This window comes from Pleurodeles waltl, chromosome 4_1, assembly GCF_031143425.1.
Source record: "Pleurodeles waltl isolate 20211129_DDA chromosome 4_1, aPleWal1.hap1.20221129, whole genome shotgun sequence".
In the NCBI taxonomy this organism is placed as follows: domain Eukaryota; kingdom Metazoa; phylum Chordata; class Amphibia; order Caudata; family Salamandridae; genus Pleurodeles; species Pleurodeles waltl.
In genome coordinates, this window is record NC_090442.1 from 665293192 (window position 1) to 665319133 (window position 25942).

The 25942-nt window shown below is 41.9% G+C and overlaps 1 protein-coding gene across 5 annotated transcripts in view; it reads right to left on the reverse strand.

The window, feature by feature from the left end:
• GRIP1 (glutamate receptor interacting protein 1) overlaps positions 1-25942 on the reverse strand; it is a 1044357-nt gene that overhangs the window by 878926 nt on the left and 139489 nt on the right. The window lies entirely within an intron of this gene.

The following is a 25942-nucleotide window of genomic DNA, read 5'->3' on the forward strand; positions in this document are numbered from 1 at the left end:
CAAAGGCCGTATGTTACAATCAAAGCCTCAGTACAGTGCTTGCTAAATCATACCCATCTGCCTCGTCCACAGTCTACTGTCACAAAACAATAATGTAAGTCATCCTTGGCCAGCATTGCAGGTAATATCATAACGCAGTGTCAACCTGTGAGCTGGATGTGTCAGGGGTTGCCGTTCCTGAGCATCAGTGAGTAGTCATCTGAGCTGACAGCCTGTGCTTGGCACGGTAGGATCACAGGGGTCCCCATGTGTCTCGGGGTCTGGATTTAGCAGGCAGCACAGCAGCGTAGGTAGTTACGCATTAATATTGCAGGTCACTACATATCAGAGCCATCCCCCCATCGCGGGGAGCAGGTCCCTCATGCAGTGGAGGGCTACTTCTTTTCTTACTGATAATAGGAGCAGCACCACCAGCTTCTGGATAGGCTCTCGCAGTTTAGCCCCGCACTCCATCACCACGACATCAGGGGGGGCAGGACCTGATACCCAATGATACGCGATATCTCAGCCAGCACCGCAGAATAGTAAGCAGCCATGTGGCGACACTCCCATGCCAGGCCGAGAAAGGCCGCCTGGGGTTGGTGGCAATAAGGACATGTGTACGGCCTGGTGGCATCTAAACCATGTAAATTCTTACAGTGTAGTACACTTTGTTCAGGAACTTAAAGTGCAATCATTTCCAGTTGGGCACTAGAGTATTGCCATTTGAAATTGTCCCATAGGTGTCCCAAGTCTCTCTCCCATTGTACCATGGCTGGAACTCGACTTAATGGGCATCCACCTTTTGTGAGATATAAATATGTGAAACCCAGCTTCTCGCAAGCTCTAGGAGGTGAGTGAGAGGCTCACATGGGAACTCCGGGAGGTAGACTTTGAGCGCATGGAAAAGTCAATAAATATGAAAATGTCCAGGATGTGGGCATGCTCTCTGCCGCAGTACTGAGTGACCCTTAAGAAAGTTGCACCAAGGAACAGGTGCCCCAGTTTCCTGTTATTATGTTTCCTACGTGATGACCTGACCAGCGCTTTACTAGTTACAGGTATCACAGGATTAACAATGGCTGGGGCACGGAGGAAATATAGCTGAGGTCAGACCTCCCCACCACTTAACTTGTGCCACGCTGCCACTGTCACCACAGCCAGGTCTACAGCGTCCCTTGCGTGAGATGGTTTTTAGAAAGTCTTACACATAATGTGCACAGGGCCACATTTTCAGAGTCCAAAATGGTGTGTAGCACAGGAGGCTGAGGAAGATACCAGTAATTCGCAATCAAGGCCCGGGCAGCTAGGTGATATAGCTCGGATCGGGTACTCACAGCCCACCTTGCACCCGCGGCGATGCCAATAGTTCCCAACGCACTTGGGGTTGTCCCTCCACCCAGATGAGTATGCGGAGCTCAGTTCTTAGTGTGTTGAAAAATGTACGAAGTGGAGGTGTTCTTATATGTTCAGAAATAAATCGAGAAACCTGGGCATCACAACCGTCTTGATAAGTGCCACCCCCCGGCAACCGTACAAGGCAGTTTGATCTAGGGATCTACCTGCATGCACAAACGGGACCCCGCCAGCCCATAGCTGTCAAGCAGAACCACCCGTCTGTCCATGTGAATCTTAGTAGGCAGACGCCGAAATGAACACCCACCCCACCGAAGCGGGTGCTCAGAGACAATCTGGCCTGCGGAGGGAGTACGCTTGTAGATTTCGGATTTACCCCAGCGTACCTGTACACCGAAATAGCCACCACATTCATTAATAGTACGAAGAACTGGAGAAAAGTTCTCTAGTTGTTTGAGAAATAGCACAATATCATCCAAATACAGTGAGATTATTAGGAATGTATCAATTAATGTCACCCCTGGGCGTGCATGGTGTTGTCATAACTTACAAGCCAGATGTTCCAAGCATTTACAAGTCAAGCATGAACATTCATTTCTGCGAGGCTGTGATTCGGTAAGCTAAATATCTGTTAAAAAAATGCATTGTAAAAAAGTATTGTCAGTAGAAGGGATGCAGAATGAAAGCAAACCAGTGGTATTAAAATCTGGACTGATTCCATGGTAGCAGGTCTTTCTGTGTAAATGTAGACGCAGAGCTCAAGGCTATGTAGTGTCATGGCAGGAAGGGTGATGGGGTTAGAAAAATGATGGGCCTCTGAGAATGCTAGACAACTTTGCCTGAACGAAAATGGGCAGGACATTTGGGGTTCCTCGTCCTCACCTTCTGTTAATGTGTATATAGTTACATTTAACAATACACGCCTTTTACACAGTTTTAAACGAGCTATGAAAGGAAAAACTGATGACTGAAATTTGCATATAGAAGACAATACATAAGTAAGTAAATAGCAGGCTTCCCACCTGCTGCCTGCGGAGCTGTCATTACTTTGTTATTGAAAGCATGCATTCTATACAATGCCCCCGTTTCTGTCAGAGGCGGGAATCAAGCTCCAGTGGGCAGAAAGCAGAAGGATGGTAGCTGGCAGAAGGCAGAGGGGGGGGTAGGGGGGGGTTGAAACTTGAAATAGTTTAAGTAGCCAACTCAAACCAACGAGAGGTGGAAGGATACACAAAATAGTGCACTATGGAGATGTCATCCCCTGCTGGTCACTGGACAAAATGCAGTTAAAATTGACACAAATTCAACGCAGAAAAATGAAAATAAATAGTAAGAATCAATAGGTTCAGTTCGTCATGCAAAATGATGTAAACATTTAAACTAGTGTAGTGATTATGAATGGGTAATTATGGGCAGTGGCAAGTTTAGCGCTGTGATAAGGAACATCTTCCTTACAACAGCAGTAGCTGTCGTAGACATTGCGGTTGGCCTCATCTTGCTTTATAATACATTTCTGCTGAATTAGAATGAGGTTCTAATCTTCTCTGCAAGTTTCTCCACTTAGTTCTCTCCATTTGAACTGTCTTTTTACCCAATTAGCAGGTTCTCATTAGGCGCCTCCATTCAGTTCCCTATCAAGTAGAGTGCGGACGTGTCCTTTAAAAAATTAAACCATAAATTTGAAAATAAACACCCAGCTACTTCAAAAAATAAATTACCTTTCAAACTATACCTATCTGTACACATTAGAAGACATACTTCGCTCACAAATGAACTTGTTTTGGAAAAACGATAACGATTTGTAAATGGTGGTATTGCTCATTTTATGTTGGGTTTTGACACAGCAGCTCTCAAACAGTCGTGTTACTCACAATATACAAACAGTGGGCTTTGAGTCTGCTCCTTCCTAACACTAGCTTGAGACTTTGCTAATCATCTCTTGGCTCATCCCTCTGGATCGTCTCTCCACTAATGCTACTGGCTGTCTGAATACACCCTTCCACCACCCTGGAGTGCTTGCACTGAACTCCATGAGGGGTTACTTTACGCTTACAGTCCTCCCTGTCTGTTCGTACCGGTGCCCTTTATTGTGTGTTGATTTTATGTGCTAGTGCTGCATGTTAGCACAGTAAAACTAGACTATTGGCTTTGCCAATTATTGTTTTGGTACATTTATTAATCACATTATAAACCCTAGTGCATCAAAGTTCTGTAAACATGTTATGCCATAACCAGATCAAGCAATAGTTATCTTAAATCAATGTTTAAAATATTACATCAACATAGATTGTGGGTGCGCGAAGGTTGGGTGCATTGGGTACGTATTGTGGTTTGTGTTTCATGAGAAAGTGCTTTCTTTTCCCTTCCAACACACAGTACTTCCTTATTGCTGAGAACGAACAACAGTATCCAATTTAAAAATGAGTATCGGCAAATTCTGCAAAGCTTTATGGTTATTTCTATTGGCTTTGTGGATGCCAGATATTTTCAAGTGTGCCGGCGCTCAACGGCAATAGGCTGACCAGCCATCTTGAAAGTCTACTTTCTATAATATCAATATGGATGCCAGGTTGCATAATGGAACATGACATGACACAACATGTTTGTAAAGAACGAAAGCATTATTTCCTATACCTTTAAAATAGCCATTGCATTGCATCACATTGTGTCACATAACATGGGGGCCATCTTGAAAGCACATGTAATGTGACAATTCATATTTTCATGATGTCTGCCAAGTTGCTTGGGGCAGCCATCTTGAACGTTTTGAAAAATAAAAAAAATTATGCTTTGAGATGGATGTGTGCCGCCATTGGCTGTGTGAATTCCAGCACAATTCTCAAAGAATCAAGAACTGACGAAGAAAATAGCAGAGGGCAGTGGGTGCTGGAGAGGAGAGGAAGGCAGGGAGTGGGATGAAGAAAGGCAGTGGGACAGAGAGAAAAGCAGGGAGTGAAGAGGAGAACGAACCGAGAGCCTGACACAGAGCCGCAGCAGTGCACAGAGTTACAGATAGGGAAAAGAAATATGACTCGAAGGTAAGAAAACAGAGGGTGGCGGGATAGGGAAGAAAAGGAAAGCAAGCTCATGTATGTTACAAAAAATAAGAAATAACAAGTGAAAAAAAACTGTTCTATTACATTAGTAGCAGAAAGATACTACCCAGCCAATCAAAAGCGAGGGTAAACAACAAGTGTTCCAGGGGCAGGTCAAGCACAAGAATAAGGAGGAAGACATTCAATAAAGAGAAGGAAATTGAGACTGGCCCAAAAGGTATCCAGTCATGGGCCATAGACTGACCCAAAGTACACTCTTATAGTAATATAAACAAAGGTGTCTGTGACAGAGCTGAAGCTGTCTAAAGCAAGACATCATAAATAGCAGCCATGGCTGTTGCTAAATGCTAGAATCTCCATAATTAAATCACTAGATTTTAAAAAGTTTTAATAACAAAAATGATTGCTAGGTGTTAACTGAGCGTAGGACATTCATTGTGGAAAGATTAATTGCAAATATTGAAAGGTGATGGATGGGGAGAGCAGCATCCCGTTGGTGCAATAACTACCTTCGTTATTAGAGCAGCACAATACTTATCACAGATGTGTGCCTTTAGTAAGGCTATCTACAGCAAGTTACCACAGCACTGTTGCTTTTGGAACTGCTTTCATTTTAAAAACATTATCTATATATCAATATTGTGAACTGTCTCCCCCTCCATGTTCCACTAATGTTTCATAGTGCAGCAGTTCTGCACCCACATTCCAATGTTATAGACAATCTCAACCTCCCATCCTCATACCAGGCAAGGCCAATTTATTGGGATTGGAACACTGTTGAGGCTGCTAGGGAGCAGGCTGATAGTTCAATGCAGGCCCTAATCTCCTGGTCTACTACTGACAGCCTTGCCATACACTGGCCTTCACAGTGCTAATTTGCAGTTTGGAAAGGTGGGGACAGAGAGAGGGTGAAGGGTTGTTTTGCTTCACTAATGACCGAGCTGAAACACTCATGCACTGACAAAAATCTCTGGAATGTGCTTCTTAGTCCAAAGAAGACATTTATTATTTCATTTCACAAGGTTCGTAAAAGGAGATTAGCATGCTGAAGGCACACGTTTAAAAATGGTCACAGCAATGAAATGAAAACATGAACAAATTATTTCCCACTGCAATATACACAGCAAATATATGTATCTATATTATAATGCAAAGCAAATAATGAATTAAAAATATGCATCACCATGAGGCAAGGGCAAGGGCACAACTGCTTCATCTCCCTCCTATTCAGCATCAGATCGCCAGATCCCAGAATTGACCGAGGAGAGAGAGATCAATTATACTCACAGGAAGGATAACAAACCCCAGCGTCATGGGCATGCCCGAGATCTGCAAACACTCTCAGACTCAGTATACTTTGAACAAAGAAGAGAGGAAAATTCTAGAAACTCCCTCTCACTGCAGAAGTTTATTGTAGCCCAGCTTTAAAAATAACACGTCGGGTCTTGGCCACTATCCCAAGGTGCCACTTTAAAACAAGACCGTTCCCTGCCGTCTTAGTACATTTTTATCAGCCTAAGCCCTTGGTGGGAAAGAACACAAAAAATAAAAACATGACAACGTGGGAAACTACCTGCAGCTTTTAACGTGGCGGTAGCTAATGCCAAAATAAAGTCAATAGGCAAAATGAAGTTGGTGGTCACTAATGTGACGGTGTGCTGCTAGGCTAAGTGCAACGTGGAGTCAGTGGTCAAAACATAAATATCACTACAAGGATGGAGGCAATGTGGTGTCAAAAAGCCCCACCTACATGCTTTTTTCTGAGTGGTTAGGTTTTTTTATTCTGATGATCCTAATCCAGTTGCCTGGCCCTAAACAAATTGCTCTTTTTCTCCTACAGAGTCCTATTGTTGTATTACATCCCTTCGCTTTTGACATAGTTCTTAAGTTTATTTCCAGATTACATTTTATTTTATTGGGGTTAGGGCTTTCACTACAGAGTCTCCAGCTTGACCTGTCAAAAATGAGTTCTGCAAATGCCACTGTTATCTGCCTAGTGGACTCTCTGGTAGATATTGTGGACTTCTGATATTACATTTGTAAATGACACTGGACACATTGAATTTACAGGAAAACAACAAAACCTGGTTTATACAATGAATGGATATATGGCACTAAAATAGCATACAGCTGACAGCATGGAAAAAAACATTTTTATGTTTGCATTGCAACAAATGGAGGACAATGTCTTATTCCATGGCAGCACTTATTAGAAAGAAAAAACTAACAAGATCTACCAAGCATCTTTGTGCGGGATTAGAAACCCTACTAATGCATCTCTAGGTATTCAATTCCACTAGTTTATTTAACTTTTTGATCAATTAAAGAGTTGTCCAGTTTAGTGACAAAATCCAATTATGACTCTCATCACTCATTTAACACATCTCCCCAACCATTCAGAGACCAAGCTGATTAATTCAGAAGCAAATCTGAAATTTAAAAGAGATTGTCAGTCATAGCAGTTCAGCCCAGAATCTCATCGCTATAGCTGTCAACTGGATCCACGTCATGAAGGAATCCTTCAGCCAGTCCTGTATTTTTAACCAACAGCACTTTCCTTGCTGGGATTAAGACGCCCATGCTTAAATTGGGAAAAATGTACCTAGAATTCTGGAAATTCAAAGCAAGGTAGGCTAAAATGTCAGAACGGACAGTATGTAATGTTTATAACACTGGGCCACTTGACTGCTATGTCAGAAAAAGTATGTAAATGTCTGGGTACCCATTAGTAGATACTGAGTCTATGCCCAGGGTTACTTTCCTTGCTTGCTGTGCCACAGGAATTAAAGCTACACCTCACCGATGAGGCCTAAAAAGTCCAAAAACCTCTAAGGTTGCTCCTTTTCTATTATGAGGTGATGCAGGCAATTAGATCAGGCTGGACTGTTCCGACCTCAGCTTAATCAAGGCCGGCTTGCATGCGCTTGGACTCTTTCTGTAACGGAGCAAACAAGCTTAAGTATCGGAGCACCCAAAGTAACTACCACTGATTCAGATCAATTCAAGCATTTTGTGCTGTTTGGGTGAGTCAGTCTAAGAGCCGTGGGTGTACTGAGATTGTTTTCCTTTGCTTTCAATGATGGAAAGAGCTTGTCATTGAAGCTCAATTATATTGGAACTGGTCTAGGATTCCTGTTCAGAAGGGATGTGGCTTACCATTTAAGACTTTATTATTCTTACTCGAGCAGGATCAAGGCTGATTTGAGTTTGGTCACTCCCCTTGCCTAATGACACAGAGGAGACAAGCAACATGATATGAAATGAGCTTAGAGTACTTAGCTGTTCAAAACAATTCAAGCATTCTTAACCTCTCTCTTCATATTCTGCTGTCTTATGAAATATTTGGCGCAAAAGCATTTTTTTCTGAAAAACGTCATGAATAGAGGTAGAAATTTAGTCTTAGTGTATTATTGTTTTGAATAATTATTCCTCTTACTTTAATGTGTTTTAATTGTAGAGTAATACTTTAATGAGGGCAAGTGTGCCCTTAAAAAACTAGACAATTTAAATATTAAATAATACAAATTAAGTTTAAATGAAATAGACCATAGAATATTTATTGTGCTCGATATGTTTCAGTTCGTTTTCAACTGTGCTACGCAGTCACTAGACCAGCCACTGAAGAAAGCAATATTGTTCAATCATGCTTGTGTTTAACCTAAATTATTGTTTTGCTCTGAACTGGACACTTCTCAACCCTTTTACTGAATTTCAAACTAATCCTAGGAAGTCGGAACTCACTTCAATTGTTCTGCTCCCTAAGCTCAGATCCTTCAAAGGAAATAAAGTCCTTAAGATAATACATTAAATATACTTGCACAAAGAGAAAGTGGAATTAAACATTTAAGAATAATAGATATTACCATCGCATAATTATGAAATATGCTTTTTTTTCAAAAAAGAAGGCAAAAATATCCTAAATGTCCCTCAAGATTTGACTGGCGTGTTCACTAAAATATGAAACCTAAGTGAGAAATTAAATTAAATTTAAACAAAATCAACATATTACCTCTTATGGGGAAAATTTGAGAATGGGGAATAAGAGATAAAGATAAATGAGTAGAACCTTGATATAAGCAATATGGATTTTCCTGTATACGAAGGACAGCACACCGTTCTCAATTTATAATTAGCTCAAAAGTGAAAGTGGAAGTTAACGTATATGGTTTGTAGGAAGTGATTTTGATTTACGCATTGTGTTTTGCAAAATTACGCATTTTGTTAAATGAGGCTGTAAGGCAGTAATTAACAATATTAAAAATGCAACACTGAAGATTCAGTAAGTTAATAGGCTTACTTATAAGGGTGTGCAAAGTTGCAATGTTATTAATACAGACTTTCTGTGATTCTTGTGAATACTGCAGTTCCTACCTGTTGTACATGATTCCCTCTGCTTGTCGGTTTTCACATTAAAAGCAGAACTCTGACAATATCAGCGATATCTGACCACTTTCACAGTCAGAAGGAATACGAATTTAATCTTAACATCGGAGGAAATAGCACATCCATTTTCAGAGCCAGCTAGCACTCATAATGAAATATTGCCAGTGCGTAGGGCAAAATGACGCATAAATGTTGGAAAAGCAAAATATTCAAATAAGTATGGGTAGAGCAACAGTTGCCACTGACGCAAAATTTTGCTTTTATAAAAAAAACACTTTACATACCACTGACTTATGACTAATGTTTACAATTTAATTTTTTCAAATTAAACATTTTAGATGGAGTCAGAACCTTTCGGATGAAAGACGAAGTGACATGAGATGCAACGCATTCATGTTCAACACAAAAGCCTTAAGTTTCAAATGTCAGGATAACAATACATATGAGGGTTCTTAGGATACAATTTTAACTTTTACAGAAGGTGTATTACGGTAAACAATTAACAAATGTGCGACTACTTGTTTTATATTTGATGCATATTCTGTTGAATGGCTTTCAGTCATTAAAACAACTCCTAGTTTTCAAACGATGAAGAGTTAAAAGAAATAAAGAAATGCTTGTAATTAATTGATATGTTAGAATTCTTGAGTGAAATAATTACGTGTAACCACAAACACGCAAGGACAATTGAAGCAGTTATTGCAGGAAGATAAATGTTACTCTTTAAAAAAAATAGTAATGCACTTTTGCAAGGCATGCAGGACTGAAAAATGAAACAAAGTGCAAGTTACACGTGTAAGTGTATTTTAAGTGTGCAGATGTGAAATTGAGGATGCAAATTTTAAAGTTGACAGCTAAGATCCAGCCCTAAGTATTATTCCGCACCATTTATAAACATAACACACTATTGTGCACAAATATTTCGAACATGAAATACCAATTATTTGTTTAAAACAAGTCAATTTATGGCCACTGTGTGAATTAAATGCTCAGTGTGGGGGTTTGTGAATAACCTGTAGATCATAGGCAGGACTCGGATGCTCATCGTTCAGAGGTGGTTTGATTGAGTACTAACATGAAAGCCCATTGTATGCAAAGCTAAGAGGCATGAACTGTCAACAAACTAAAATTAGAACATTAGAAAGTTGGGAACTTCATTGAAGACAATGAAATGACTCTGGGCTCATAATGGCTGGTATAAGCCTTCTGCTCCAACATTCCAATGTTTGTCTTTCTGTTTCTCCCTTTTTAATTAAGAACATGGGTCCCTGTCTGCGGCTCAGGCCTATAACTTGGATAAAGGGTCTTTAGCGACCTGTCGAGGGCTTTACCAGTTGTCAAAGTCATATATTAGAACAATGAAATGTTGAGCGCTCCATTGAAGCCAATGAAGTACCAAAGGGCCTATGATGGCTTGTATAGGCCTTTGCTTCGAGATTCCAATGTTTGTCTTTCTGTTTCTCCCTTTTAGATGAGAACATTCTACCCTTAGTGGGACCCGTAGCTTCATAAACATTTTGCCTTGTGCTACATCTGTTGGTAAAGGCCCTGAACCCTCCTTATAGGCCTATAACTTGGATTCAGGACCTTTAACAACCAGTATAGCCCTTGGCGGCATTATTACAATCAAACTGGTATAAGTCAATATGTTTTAGAAAAATGATTAGTGACAAAACAAAAGTCTGGGGCACACCATTTACAAAGGTCATAACGGTGGCCTTCTTTTCTTACACAGAAAGTTTGTCATACTTTTGTGTAAATTTGTTATGCAGTTTTTTTGCTCCTGATATTCTGCTGGGGTAGCACAGTTTAAACAGTCAGCACCCGCAAGTTGGATGTTTGCCTTCTCTTCCCTGGCCAGCATACATCACAGACTAGTGGTCAGTTGTGTCCTTTACTTTGTGTGCATCCAGCACTGGCCCCTGAACAAATTTAGTGTTGCCCACGGACATGCTTTTTTCAGCCGTTCAGACGCTTTATTTTCTTTTTAAAAAATGACGACACTGCAGCTATATTATGGGCCTTATCGACAGAAGCCGAAGGAACTCCATATGAAAATAATGCACAGTCCTCGTGGTATGTGTCATTGGCTGTAGGTTAAAAATGAAAAGCCACCAATTTTCACCTCTCCTCAGGGGCTTTTGACCCAGAGTCAGGAGAGCACACCGTAGGTGAGGAATAACGTCCATGCGGACCAACGTGGAGACCACGCCTCTGAAAGCTCTGAAAATCAGGTGTTAAATTTTTTCTCTTTGACTCACTGACAACTAAAAGTCCCAGCTCACCCACTCACCTAATAATCCCTCATAAATTGTGCATAAATGATTAAACCTTAGCATGCTCCTGTATGGAAACCATACATTCATTATGCTTTTTCCGAATTCCATACCAAGAACAGCGGTGCACTGGCAAAAAACAATATAGACATGCCCACACCAGCAGTAACATTTTGGGTGGTCAAAAAAGAAAAGAAAAAGGGAAGTGCCTTGGTTACAATGACATTCGCAGTATAGTGACAATGACATTTGCAGTATAAAAATGATGTTTTAATAATGAATCACAAAACATTGCAGCATATTGTATACATAACAGTGAAATAACAAATTTGACTGGTCTTGTACACAATAAATAATCAAAATACAAATGCCATCAATCACAGAGTGGGTATATACATTTCTAAAATATACCCAAGGCCCCCAGATTTTCTGTTTCTATTTATTTTTACGCAAATGATTACAGAAGAGCTGCTTCAATCTCTGTATTTATTTTTTAAAACAGAAAAATATACAAATTCGATCTTTACTCGAGTGTCTACTCTGTAGTGTAATTCATGACAAGGAGGCCTAATGCTTTGTATATTGAGAGCAAAGCACAAGCCAAATGTGTTAGTAATAAAATGCTAATATTTTCAGATTAGGATTTTTTTTTATTGTATCAGATTATTTTGCTAGAGACACTTAAAATGAATGCACATTTGTAGTTAAATAAATGTAGAAAAACACCAACTCCAGCTTAAATCTTTCACAGACCAAACGGTAAATGTGGCTAAATACCACTAAAATGAGAAAAAATAGGAAGAAATACGGATGAAAATGTCACAAAATCCCACAAAACGAGGAACCGCAGCTATTCATTACAGATGACAAAATAAATCACTCTCAACTCACTTTTTTTCTAATTGTAGTTCTGATACACGGTGTAATTGAGTAACTTCTGCAGATTTCATAATGTTTTTCTATGAAAATAACCTAACCATCTTATGCAGTTTGTATTCAACATATAGAAATCTGCTGTGACAAACGGTGTCAACAACAGGAAGTAGTCCTAATTTGTGGCCAGGCGTATTAGTAAACCACAGAAACAGTACATATACAATCAGCTTCACTTGATCAATGTTTTTTGCAGTTCGAGGTTTCAATAGCGATGAACTGGCTGCCTAGGACCTGGAGGCCATTGCTTGGAATCCCACAAGTGCATTTTCAGCCTTTCATTCCCCTGAGATGAACAGAAGTACCATTAACTTGTGTGATAATTACACTAATTATTTAAAGAACCCAAATCCAAGCCATCATGTGCTCTGCGCGTCGTAAATGATGATGATTAATCAAATCAGTTCTCCCTGCTTGGCGTTTTATCCCGGAGAAAATATTAACGAATGGAATTTGTACTGTACACTTCGCCCTCTGAACTCCCTGCTTGAGCTCAGTGGTAGATGTACTAACCATGATGGATAACAGCCATTCTGTCAACATGGGGAGGATAAAGTACAGACATGCCCAGGTCTACATTCAATGGGCTGAACTGCCCAGGTAGCTGCTGCTGGTGTTCACCCCCCTGAGTTGTCTAAATGGCTCAGCATCAGGAGAGGGCTGCCATAACTCACGATATGCACAACTCACAGGATCAGTTTTCAGCAGCCTGCCTTGCTTTCAAAGAAAGTGTAAGACTTAACCAGTCATCTACTTTACACTTGAGAAAAATATGTAAATATATTAATTTAAAACACTTAGGATTAAAATTAGATAGTTTGTGTTTTCAGGAGGTATTATTATTCAAGCCAGTGGTTCCCAACTTGTGGTCCGGGGACCCCTGGGGGTCCGCAAAGCCTCTTCAGGGGGTCTGTGACTGCTTAGAAAATCAAATAATATTAACAGATTAAGTCACCAGCTTTCAGTAATGACTCATTAGGGGGTCCCCCGATTCCAATAATGATTCAGTGGGGGTCCCTGGATTCCAGTGATGATAAAGTGGGGGTCCACAGATGTCAAAAGGTTGGGAACCACTGATTTAAGCCACAGGTGAATTTCCAGAAATAGTGCTGTTCATAGGTACAATGTATGCCACGAAGGTCAATGTCAGATTTTTTGGGTGGCAGCCCTGGCAAGTTTCCCAAGTTCATGTGTGATTCTGGGACTGGTAGTCTTGTTTTTCCATTATAAAACAGGACTACAACTCCCAGAACGCGAAGAAAAAACCTTGAGTGGAGTAGTACATCACACATGGACCTGGGAAACTTGGCAGCCATGGGGCAGAACTGGAGGAAAAAGTAGCTGTATTGGTCATTGGTAAATGAGATTAGAACAATAATATACTATATATATATATATATATATAGATATATATATATATATACACACACACACACACACACACCCTAGCGCCCCCCCACCTCCGCAGCCCAGGGGACCACCACTGCTAATTACCCCACTTATGACATCTCTGATAACATTCTTGATAATATCAATGTAATATTTGCAGTAACATTTGTGAGGAAAAAACTGTGCATGGCGGGGCGATAGTTATAGTTACACCTTAGGGCACAAGTTATAGTTACTTGAGATAACTAACTATAACTGGTGAATTTCTATGCTTTGATACGTTTAAAATGTGAGCCTAACTATAACATTCTGTAACTTGTGGAGTAATTAGCTGTGCATGTGAAGGTGTGAGTTATAGTTACTTGAGTTAACCATAACTATTGAATTTCTATGGTTTTGTGCGAGTAAATTCAGAACCTAACTATAACGTCCCTGTAACTTTTGGTTTCTTCAGTGAATTTCAATGTTTGTTTTAGCACTCACATACGTAAATATGACCAGCGCCACCTTCGACCTTTGACCATCCGCAGCAGGAGGTGGCCAAGGGGCTGGCCTACTGCCAAGCCTGTCGGCAAACCCTCCTGCATGCATCCAAACCCAAGCTGTGCCTGGCTGTGCACAAAATGAAATTGGGCAATTTTCTCCTAAACTACTTAATGGATTTACATCATATCACAAAAATCATGCTTTCTGGACCAACAGCTAGCGTTTTGCCTAATTTGGTAAAATTTCCGTGCAGCGGTTCAGGCTGTTGTCATGTTCAAAATCCCTATGGGAAAATGCATTGAGAAAATGTGTTTTGGGACCCCTCCTTTTCTCGGCCCCCAACCTGAAACTTTCAAGACAGCTGCTGAACTGACTGAAGAATATATTTTGAAAATTTCGTGAAGATTCGTCAAGTGGCGCCTTTCTCACGGAGGCGTAATGCTGAAACGCGTTGGAGTTGTTTTGTTTTGCTGTCAATAAATCAGCATTTTGTGTACGGAGGAGTCCTGGTGCTCTTGAGTTTCAGAGAGTGTGTATATATATATATATATATATATATATATATATATAATCTACCAGTAGGTAGTTGTATTTAGGACCTAGTTTCCATAGGAAGAGCGTTTTTTGTTTTGCCAATAGCTTCAGCGCCACTTGACAAATCTTCACAAAATTTTCAAAATATATTCTGGTGCTCTTGAGTTTCAGAGAGTGTGTTTTTTTATATTGGGCGTCTCGGAGCCCGACCAGGACCGCTGTGTTGTAGCGGCCGCACTCCGGGATAAATTTTGTGGAGTGATATATATATGTATGTATATATATATATATATATATATATATATATATGAATATATATTTGTTTTTGTTTTACTAATAACTTTGGAGCCATTTGATGAATCTGCACAAAATTTTCCAAAAAATTCATGCACTTCAGCTCCTTCATGGAAAGTTTCATGCCGATCCAGCAATTAGAGGACAAAGAGAAAGGGAGTGCACCTAACAGCCTTCAGCAGCATGAAATGGAAGGTTGGCTCTGTGCCTAACCCAGTCCACTACGCATGGAGTACAGTCAGCACAATGGAGGTGGGCCACAGGGTCTGGTCTATGAAGAGGTCCTTGTATATTTTTTTAGTACCACAGTCCTGGTAGCACAGTACGACAGGGATGGCCTTGCTGGGTACTGATATACTAGGTGCTAGTATCGCAGTACAGGTACCCCAAAATAGTCATCATGTCTTTTAATTTAACTTAAGGGATGGTCCTTTTGGGGCCCTCTACATGGCCTCGGGGGTCAGGGTGTGGCCATCCTGACTCCTTACATGACATTTTCAGAATGCTTTTAGTACTTGGGGACCAGTTTCCTCGAGTCCTGTAAGGGCAGCCGCCACATTTCCTTTAGTGTTGTGACCAGCCAATCACACCTTTTGGTACTGTGGTAGCAACACCAGTACCAAAATGACAGATGGAGAAAAAGCTCCTGCTGACGGCAATCAGAATGGCCTATTTTTTTTTCAAAAAATGTTGGTACCGCAGGAATCACGTGGGACCAACTGTCCCGAAATACCTAACTTCTTCAGAGAATTAACTTGTTTATGCCCATTCCTGATCACCTCTTTAAATCCTTATTTCTCAAAAACAGATGACCAGATATACACCAAATTACAAAAAGCACGCTTTATGATTTCTGACTTTTTGCCAAATTTGGTGCAATTCTGCTCGGCAGTTTTTTTTTTTTGTATTAGAGAGCAATTTTTCCTACAGGAATAAATATGGGAAATCAGCGCTCTGGGACTCCTGATGCACCCCCTTTCCCTTTTTTCGGCCCCCACTTGATGGATCAGAGCAAAACCTTCCAGGAAGCAGTGGAGATGAATTAACTTTTTGTCCAGCAATGTTTCATGCAGATTTGTCAAATGGTGCCAAAGTTGTTAGCAAAGCAAAAAAAGTGCTCTTCCGATTGAACCAAAATACATAACTCATAACATATATATATATATATATATATACATATATATATATGTATACGTATACGCACACATACAGTTAGACAGACAGATAGATACATAGATAGATACATAGATAGATAGATTAGTTATTGTCCAAGTCCTTTTCCTCTACATTACAACTATGATTAAATATGAGAAGTCATATCTACTGGTGCAGGACACTGTCTCCTCAACTCCAACTTAGAAATAAATGCTCCACAGACCCAAACTGACAGGATACCCTCTCTCTTCCATCATTCATACGATTACATTAGTATCTGCTTTGTGGCATTTGGCTTTCCCACTATCCCACAGTATGATTATATAAACTCTAACCTTTGATTTTCCATTGGGGTCAAGAGTTAAGTTTGTGTTTTTGTTCAAGAGATTTAATGCATCAAAAGCAGCATAGCAGCTTTAATAACCTTTCTCCTCAGTGGTTGATACCTGTGCTATTTCAAATGTTGGAGACTGCTTGTACGGCAACAGGTAATACTAAAAGTATGCATATGTGTAATGCCTTGATTGTTAGGGTGGGATATTTTGTTATATAACTCAGTGGGGTGACATTGAGGAAAATAGGTTCATAAACAGCACAATATAATGGTTATATTCTATTTGGACCTGGTGGAGTGCCACAGACGGGATGCTCAGAAGGTCTGTTAAGTTTTGTTTTGATTGCTCTAGGAAGTGTGGCTAAACAGAGTAGCCAACCTGGAAACAATGGTTTGCATAAAACGTGCCAAGTGTCTCCTTTAAAGTGTCCCCACTTAGGAGAGAAAAGTCACAAGGTAAAAAGGGCTCTTTGCCAATCTTATAGATATTGATTAAAGATGAAGATCACTGCAGCAGTAAATAGCAAGGCACCAATCTCTCCATGGTATCAGTAAAGAGGAAACAGTCAAGCAAAGATATCCAGCATAATATCCAAAGAAAGATTCCAACTGCAAGGAGCAAAACTCGGGGATAAAAACAATAGCAAGTGAAAAACAAGCATTTTCAAGGCAACTTGTCTCACGTTTGCTTGAGTTAGACCTATTCGCGTTTTAAACTCCTAACTGGACTTTTCTTGCCACATGAACTGAAAAGTAAAACAGTTTCACATAAGCGAGCTCACGGCCACCATGAAACGTGATGGAGACACACAAAAGGAAACAGAAGTTTGCTTGCAGTGAAACGTATGGGCAAAAGTGCAATTATCCATGCTACCAGCAAAAGTGCAATTATCCATGTAACTGGTAAAAGTCCAATTAGCCATGTAACCGGCAAAAGTGCAATTAGCCATGTAATGGGGTAGATGTCATGCACAGCGCTTTACTATTTCCCAGCGAGATCGCACTGCCTGCGAAATAAAGAGTAAAAGTAGTCCAGAAATCATATGGAAAACATGGAGCCTCACATGTTTTCAGTAGTTGGCAGGCGCGCTCGAGGAGGGCTAAACACCGGAAAAGGCATGACATATACATGCCTTCCACTAATGAAATGAAGTGAATTGTAAAAGGCAAGCCTACAAACCAACCAAACTCATGGGCTTGGCATGGACGTGGTTACAAGCCCATAGAGAGATTACAACAGGGACATATCGCTTTGCACGCTCGACCCTAATAAATGCAATGGGAAATATGGGAAGAAATGCATTGCAATGCCTCCATCACTTGTAAATGTTTCCTTGTATAGGATTCAAACTGGGACTCGCATCACAAGAAAAGATTCAACTTCATCTTAGATTGGGAACATCAGGCCGTGTAAAAGGGTAATGCAAAAGGAGTGCCCATACCCATTTCCTGTATTTCACTGCATTTAGCTAACAGATCAAGGAGAAGCCCAGGTCTGGAATCCATTTGCCCAGCTAGGAAATCCATATTTCCATCAATGGTCTTCCTGTTGTCTGATGTGCCTCAATGATACTGAAACAGCCCTCCAGGTGACTCACGACTGCAGAAACACTGGTGTGGACCAGCCCAGGGCGATGCCCGCACAGTGTACTCCCTGCCTGAGTGGAATGCGCACCTTCTTCTTCTTGATACTCCAAGGTTTTGGTAAGCTCTTGGTGAAGATGTAACATGGAGAGAAAAACATCAATGTATTTTAATTCATTTGGTTTCCTGCAGTGATAAACCAGGAGTCTGTCCAGAGTTCCAGCCACACATTAAGATCAAGGATAGGATTTCAAATACAGGAAAAAGTAACAAATGCTTGTAGAACAAGCCCAAGGGTTTTATTCGTCGGAGTTAAGGGTTTCCCTGTCGGCTGAACAAAAGCATGGCTGCTATGGCACTGACCATACAAACACACTGAGACTGCTGGAAGAGCTGTTCAGTAACATTGACTGTCACATTCTGCGCAAAGAAGACTTTAAATATGTTAATTGCCCTCCAATACCAGAGCCAAACAGTGCAAAATACTGAACATAAGGGAAAGTCTTATCTTAATTTTCAAAAAATCATCTTTGTCCTCCCTCCTCTCATTTGTACACTCAAGTGGCACGGTTACCTATCTGGACTGTCTGTGCACGGCGGCTCACTTTTGTTCATGGCCAAAGACTTACATTGAGCAGAGCCAAGCGTGGTGAGCATTGCGGCACATGCGCAGGTGGAAAGCGGAGGGTAGAGCGGGTAGTGAGCAAGACTGGCTTAATTCGGTTTTGATATAAGTTGGGCAAAGTAACTAGGACTGGAGCATCACAGTACAACACAGGAAACATGGCAGCCACAATACGAAACATTTCTCTTGGAATTCAAGAGATGAAAGCTGTGCATCAACAAGTATTGCATTTTGTTTGTCTGGCCACAGTGCAGTCGTGTGACTTTTCTTACTGCCTTAATCTGTTCACATACTTTCCCTGGCCAAATCCCCATGTTTTGCTTCCCATTGGTGATTCTTCTTCCTCTTGTTCCCTCGATCCCAGTAGCTGGGATCATATGGTCTTAACCTGTTGTCTGTTGACCCCTGAAGGTTCCTCACAAATGCTCACGGGGACCGATACTGTTTATAAAATTAAATAATAAAGATATTGACACAAAAAAGCAAACTGTAAAAGTACAAATTTTAAAACACTGTGTAATGTGAAAGAGTTTTAAATTGAGGTCTAAGAATTACATTGGTACCCTTAGCTTGATTTGTGGCAACACAAGTACAACATACTACAGAATCTGGTATGTATGCTTCCTGGCTTGAATAGAAGGGGTGTTATTCGTTAACAAAAAAGAACACTAGGAGAAAAAAACAATGTGGGTAACTGAATTGGTAGAGTCTAGCATATCACTTCATCTTTCAGAAATAAAACATTTGAAAAGATCTAACATTCCCATTAAAATGTAGACTTTTGTATCCTTGTGAATCAAAATGATTCATAATCTGTGCATTTGTTTAAACTACACGTTTCTGTATTTCTGTGTATTGCTCAGAGGTTCAAATCGTAGAGATTTCTTTGGCTGGGGTCCCAAACTTCCAATAGTGGTGCAGTGAGGTCCCCCGGAAGGCAAAGGGATAAGAGCCTTATTAGGGTCTCAATACTGGATAAAGTTTGAAAAATACATTTTTATAGTTGAACTGGACTCATTCCTCTGGTTCCAATTTCCCCTTAATAAACTGGCGCCCGTGTATTTTATAAAAGTTTAATTAGCCAGCTGTTTAAGGGATCTTGGGTCTGGTGGTGTAGTCCTCTGCTCCAAGATCCTGGCGAGGTTTCTAACAATCTGTTTAGACTTTCCTAATAAGACCAAAGCAGAAGATAGTCACCTGAGAGTTTGCATCCAAACCTCAGCTGCGTCCTCCTTTTGTTCTCAGCAGATGCGTATTAATCTGCCGCAGCATAGGGGACACTTCTCTCTTCTCTCCTGTGCATGCTGCCACATGCACAGGAGGTGCAGAGCTCACTGACCATGCCACTTCACCTTTAATGCACACTAATTCAAGGGAAGTGAGACCATGCTGCCACACACTTCCCTAGCATGCTTTCCCAGGGAATGATATGCAAAAGTGACCTGCTACTTCTGAAGAGAGGTTGGAGACGGGTTACTGTTCCGCGTAATCTGGAGCATTAGGCTTGAGTAGGCTTGACAAAGGGGCAATGAAACGCATAACACAAGAACAGGCCGCATCACCAGTAAGGGTAGGTCAGTGGAAGGGCTACTAAAAAGAGAAGGTCAAACCTGATGCAAACCTGTTTGTGCATAGCCAGCAACAAAATAACAGACATTGGCTAATCAATTCAAGTTATGAGAGAAGCATGCAGGTAAGAAATTGAAGCATTATGGCTCAGATAGCAATGGTTAGGTTCGCAATGATTATCTCTCTCATAAAAGGAATATGTTTTCACTAAACAGGAATATACTGGATTGAGGAGATGACTATTTATTAAGGCTTTCGCCTCACGCCAACCTCCAGACAAGAGGGTTGTAAATCAGATTATTCATTCTCAATGCATACAAGACATATGCAGAATATCGGGTAAATCTAGGAGATGCTGTAGCCACCGATATCCTAAAATGGCAGCTCAAGGAGCGATAACCTCTGTGCATTAGCTGGCTGCTGTCCTCTGATGCGTATTTGCGTATCCTCCCTCCTACATTTTGGAAGAAGGGCCTTCTCAGGTCAAGCCTCCTGTCTTCAGCAGAAACTTATTTCTTCTCTTTGTTCCATTACAGATCTCTTGGGTTTCAGGAAATCCCTGAGGTGAAGGTGCTACACTAGTGAATCATGCCAGGATCAGTATGATATGAGGACATTATCAGCACCAGGACACCTTTCTAAGTATCAGCTGTCCTCCTCAAACGGCACATAAATTATGTAACCCCTGGAGGGACAAGTCAATAAATCACAAGTATTTACAAGATAAAAGGAAAATCGCATTTGCACAAAGTCTAGATTTGGAAGGTCGCAGGATGCCACTGACATCCTAAAAGATTTCTTTGTGATAAATATATTTTGTTATTTTTATAAGGCACATGTATTGTACGTTTTTAGATTTGTACTACAAAACTTGTCAAAGCTGGCTAATGCCAAGAGGCAAAGAAAGAACCTATGTGCAAATTCATACATAAAACGGGTAGGATCGAATTCTGAAGCTGGTCCTATCTGACAAAAATACAATTGAAATATGTCCTGAAGACAAATAGAACAATCTTCGCATACACAATGCAGAATAAACAAAACATCACAACGACAAGATTATTTAAATGTGCCTGAAGTGTTTTCCCTGTCCACTTCTGCAGAAGTATAGCCTGATAGGATGTTGCCAGAAGGCTGCACCCAGGGCCAGCCGGGAGCACATCCAGCCTGACGCAGCCTCACAACGCACTTGACATGTTTTACATTTTGCATAACTCAGCAATCACCCCCGAAGGGGATTCCTGGCACACTGCTGTCACGGTGGAGAGGATTAACCACCACCTGGATAATATCCACGTTCTACTGTGTGAACCGCCAGGTCTTCGAGGCTTCACAGAAATAGATATCACTAGAGAGAGAGGTCATTCGCTCGCGGAGAGCGCCAAGGAAGTCCACGAGCTCCCACTGGGAGTTTGCGGGGGAGATTTGGGGAGGAGGGCGGGGGGGAGTGGCGGGATCGGGGGGACTGGTCAGACAATGAATGTTGCCGGCCGGTATCTTCGCTGCTAAGTCTGGCCATTATGCACGGCAATGGGGAATAATGGCTTGCACGTGGATTTTCTGGTAGTTTTTTCTGAGCAGTTTTTCACAATTTCAGTGAAAAAACACTCGCAATCACCCCCTGCTGTGACCGGAAGGATAAAGTCAGAGAGACTTTTGGTCGGCGTTTTTTGCTGAGGGGGGTTGGGGTTGTGCAGGGGTGACAGGCACGTCCAGGCCGAGAACTCACTGCTCCCCAAGACCGCAGCAGCCACCTGATGGGACTTGCGCAATGCTGATTACTCTGTGCCCAGGATTATCAGGTCTGGAGATTTCAGACCCCGTAATTCAGGGCCCTGAGTTTCTCTTAATTGTGAATTGTGTCATTTCACCCATCGTTACATCTCCAGGTTAAAAAAAACATAACTCGAAATGAGGGCCTAGGTGAAATGTCCGAAATAAGCCCCAACCAGCAGGACTGTGCCTGGTCTGCACTTGCCAATTGGCACCATGACATGAGCAGATCCTTCATCCAACTCTGCGTTTACAGGGCACGCTAGGGCCTGCAGTGACATCCATTTGTCGTACTTACAGGTCGGAAAGCTCCTGCAGGCATAGTGCTGCTGGAAATACAAAGTTATTTTCACTGACATTTGAGTTAGTGTTGTGATAGCTTAGTTTGGGGCATATGCACTTACCATGCAGTGCCAGGTTCTCGGGGGGCAACAGCTCTCAACTTCCCGAAGTGGAAAGAGGACCCCAATGCTAGACTTCTGGCCGAACACAAATATCCCTCTGAAATGCCTTGGCTTGGCAGAATAAACATCTACTAAGTGAATGGTATTGTTCCTCGATGAAATGGGGAGTGAAATGAGGTTGTATCTTAAAACAGGGTCACTTTAGAGGTGCGAATGAAGGGGCTGACAGCTGTCTGTGCTGGGGTTGGGGAGGGAATACTGACTGGAAATCTCTTTTTATTTTTACATTAAAACGGAACAGTATTCCAGTTCTCTTTCTCCAGTTCTTCACCTTCCTTTCTCTTTTTTAATCTTCAGCCCCCCCTTCTCTCTCTAGGACATTTATTTACTTGAGGTTTGTTATAGTGTAGACCACATCAATTTGACGTCAGAATGCTTAGCACTGGAGGGGAGCGTCAGAAGAACATATTGCTAAAACATTAAAAAAAAAAAAAAAAAAAGTGCACATTTTGAATGCCAATTGTTAGAGGGAAAGGATTTGGACAGTAGACCAGCTAATATTCTATATACACATCTGCTATGTTCAGAGTGAATACTAATGTCTCCTATAGAAATGGAATGTGATTAAGGACTTCGTTTTGTAGGATATTTAGACCTACAGTTGAGAGTTTGGCACCGATCTGTGGTGCCTCCTCACCTCATTCCTTTGCCCGGTCGGGTGGGGATCTGGTAAGGAGGGTTTAGGAGTCAAGCAGGGGAGTAAGCAGCACAGGAGACACTGCGAGGGGTATATGAGAGATGGAAGGAATGGTAGCTGAAAAGCAGGAGAGATTAGAGAAGGTAAATAGAAAAGACCATAGACCCGGGATGCAAAGAGTGGAATAGAGGGGGAGATGGAAGAAGGAGTGAAAGTGACAGAATAAGGGACTCACTGAAGTGTGTGTAAAGAACATTTTTTGAAATAACTCGTAACTAGTTATTTCAGCACAACCTAAAGCTTAATGCAGACACCACTAAGTTCCTTCTCATTTCATCAAATAACAAATTGACACATTGAACACATATAAATACTAAACTCAAGCCCTTTAGTTACTAGATTAATGAAACGATTTATACTTAATAAGAAAGTGCTCCTAACAGATCGTGTTAACAGCTTTGCAATAAATGCTCAATGTCGATTGTGCACCATTTGCAACTTTAAAATGCTTGATCTCTGAACGGGATCTTCAAGACTGGACTGTGGTATGGCCTGCCTAATTCAGCTTTACTACCCCTTACAATTTCAGTGAAGTCTGCAGCACAGTGAATCACCGACCCAAAGAAAACTGAGTCTTGCCAGTCCTGAGATGTCCTAACTGGCCCCGCTGACAAACACTGCATACTTAAGATGGCATGCATAACATACAAGGCTGTAAACTACAACACCCCACGTCATTTGGCAGAAAAACTGCATATCCTAGGGGGAAAACAATTTTCAGAAGGAGATATGTATTGGAGCGGGTCTCTCCAAAATTCAGGAAACCAAAAAGCGCAAGTCATTCACTCCAAACCTGAGGATGGCCCCTGAACAGATCGTGTTCATGAGAGGAATAAAATAACTCCTATCTCAACGCTAAATTACCACTTGCATCTATCCTAGTCCTTCATGGTGCCAAATTCTCAACTGTAGGTTTAAATATCCTACAAAACGAAGTCCTTAATCACATTCCATTTCTATAGGAGACATTAGTATCCACTCTGAACATAGCAGATGTGTATATAGAATCTTTGCTGGTCTACTGTCCAAATCCATTCCCTCTAACAATTGGCATTCAAAATGTGCACTGCCTTTTGTTTTTTTTAATGTTTTAGCAATATGTTCTTCTGATGCTCCACTGCAGTGCTAAGCATTCTGACGTCAAATTGATGTGGTCTACACCAGTGGTTCCCAACCCGTGGTCCGGGGACCCCTGGGGGTCCGCGAAGCCTCCTCAGAGGGTCCGCGACTGCTTAGAAAATTAAATAATATTAACAAATTAGGTCCCAGCAGTCAGTGTAGGGGGTCCCTGGATTCTAATAATGATTCAGTGGGGGTCCCTGGGTTCCAGTAATGATAAAGTGGGGGTCCACAGAAGTCAAAAGGTTGGGAACCACTGGTCTACACTATAACAAACCTCAAGTAAATAAATGTCCTAGAGAGAGAAGGGGGAGCTGAAGATTAAAAAAGAGAAAGGAAGGTGAAGAACTGGAGAAAGAGAACTGGAATACTGTTCAGTTTTAATTTAAAAATAAAAAGAGATTTCCAGTCAGTATTCTGGTTGGCACTACAGCGGAGAGGTGAAGGAATGAATTGGTCTAGAGTCTAGCACCCCCCTCCCTCTCTCCCTCAGCCCCCAGTCTAGAGGCCTGATTTAGATCCTAGCAGATGGGGTTACTCTGTCAGAAACGTGACGGATATCCCGTCCGCCGTATTAAGATTCCATTATATCCCATGAAAATTGTAACATGGCGGACGGAATCCTATCACGTTTGTGAACGAGTAACTCGTCCGCCGAGACTTAAATCAGGCCCCAAGTCTTTTGCAGCTAGGAGAGCAGTGTACCGCGCTTGCATGGGTGGGCAGTGTGAGAAGCCAGCACTTGTTTCCAGTACAAGGAGTTGGTACTGACAGGCAGTAAGAGAACTGGTGGGCAGTGTTAGAAATCTGCAAAGGCAGCAGTTTAAGGAGCTCTCTTGGTTGGAAATGTGTGGAGAAAAACTGGTGGATACTGAGAAGAAATCTGGTGGGTAGTATGAGGGGTGGGCACTGTTGGGGATTGTGAGGAATGGGCCTGGAGAGCAGAGTGGGGAGGTGGCACTAGTAAGCAGCATTTAACGTGCACATCAATGGGCAGTTATGAGCCATCACTGGTGGGCAGTGGGAGAAGCAGGCCTTGGTGTGAACCGTGACGCATGAGCCATGCTGGGCAGTATAAAGAGCTGGAATTCGTAAGCAGTGTGAGTCAATTGCTTGTGCTGAACTTGTGAGGAACCCTCTCTGGAGGGTAGTGAGTGGAGCTCATATGGGTGGTAAGGGTGAGGAGCTAGCAATGGTCGGTAGTGGGAAAAGCTGGCACTGCTTCACAGTGTGAATAGGGGGCAGTGCTGGGCACTGTGGGAAGTTGGCTGATGGGTTCAGTATGAACAGCTGTCAAAGGGTAAGCAATGTGAGGAGCTGGCACATGTGGTCATTGCAACGAGCCAGCATTGGTGACAATATGAGGAGCCTGCAAAAGGACGCAGTCTAAAAGGTACACACTAACAGTGTGAGGAGATGGCACTGGTGGGCAGAGCTGGGGGGCACCATTCACTGGCATTGTAATTAGCTGGCATTTATGGGCAGTGCATGGAGGTAGCCCCAGCAGGCAGGGTGAAAGCATGCACTAGTAAGTAGTGCGAGCAGCTCGCCTTGGAGAACACTGAGCAGCTGGGGCTGGTGTAAACGGTGGCACAGAAGGTCAGTTTGAGGCGCTAGCTCTGGGGAGAGTGTGAGGAGTGAGTATATGTGGTCACTGGGAGCAAAAAGAATTGGTGGGCAGTATTAGAATCTGAAACTGGTGGGCAGGCTGAAAGCACATCAGTGTAAGATGTGCCAACTGTTGTGCAGTGTGAGCAGCTAGCACCTATGGATATCCCAGGCCCCAGCTGTGGCGAGCACTGGGAGGAGCCAGAACTAGTGGGCAGTGTGCCAGGCTCATACTGGTGGCTAGTGCAAGAAGTAGTCAGCGTTGGGCAGTGTATGTCATGGGCAGTGACATTAAGTGGAACAACTGGGCAGTAAGAGAAAACATCAC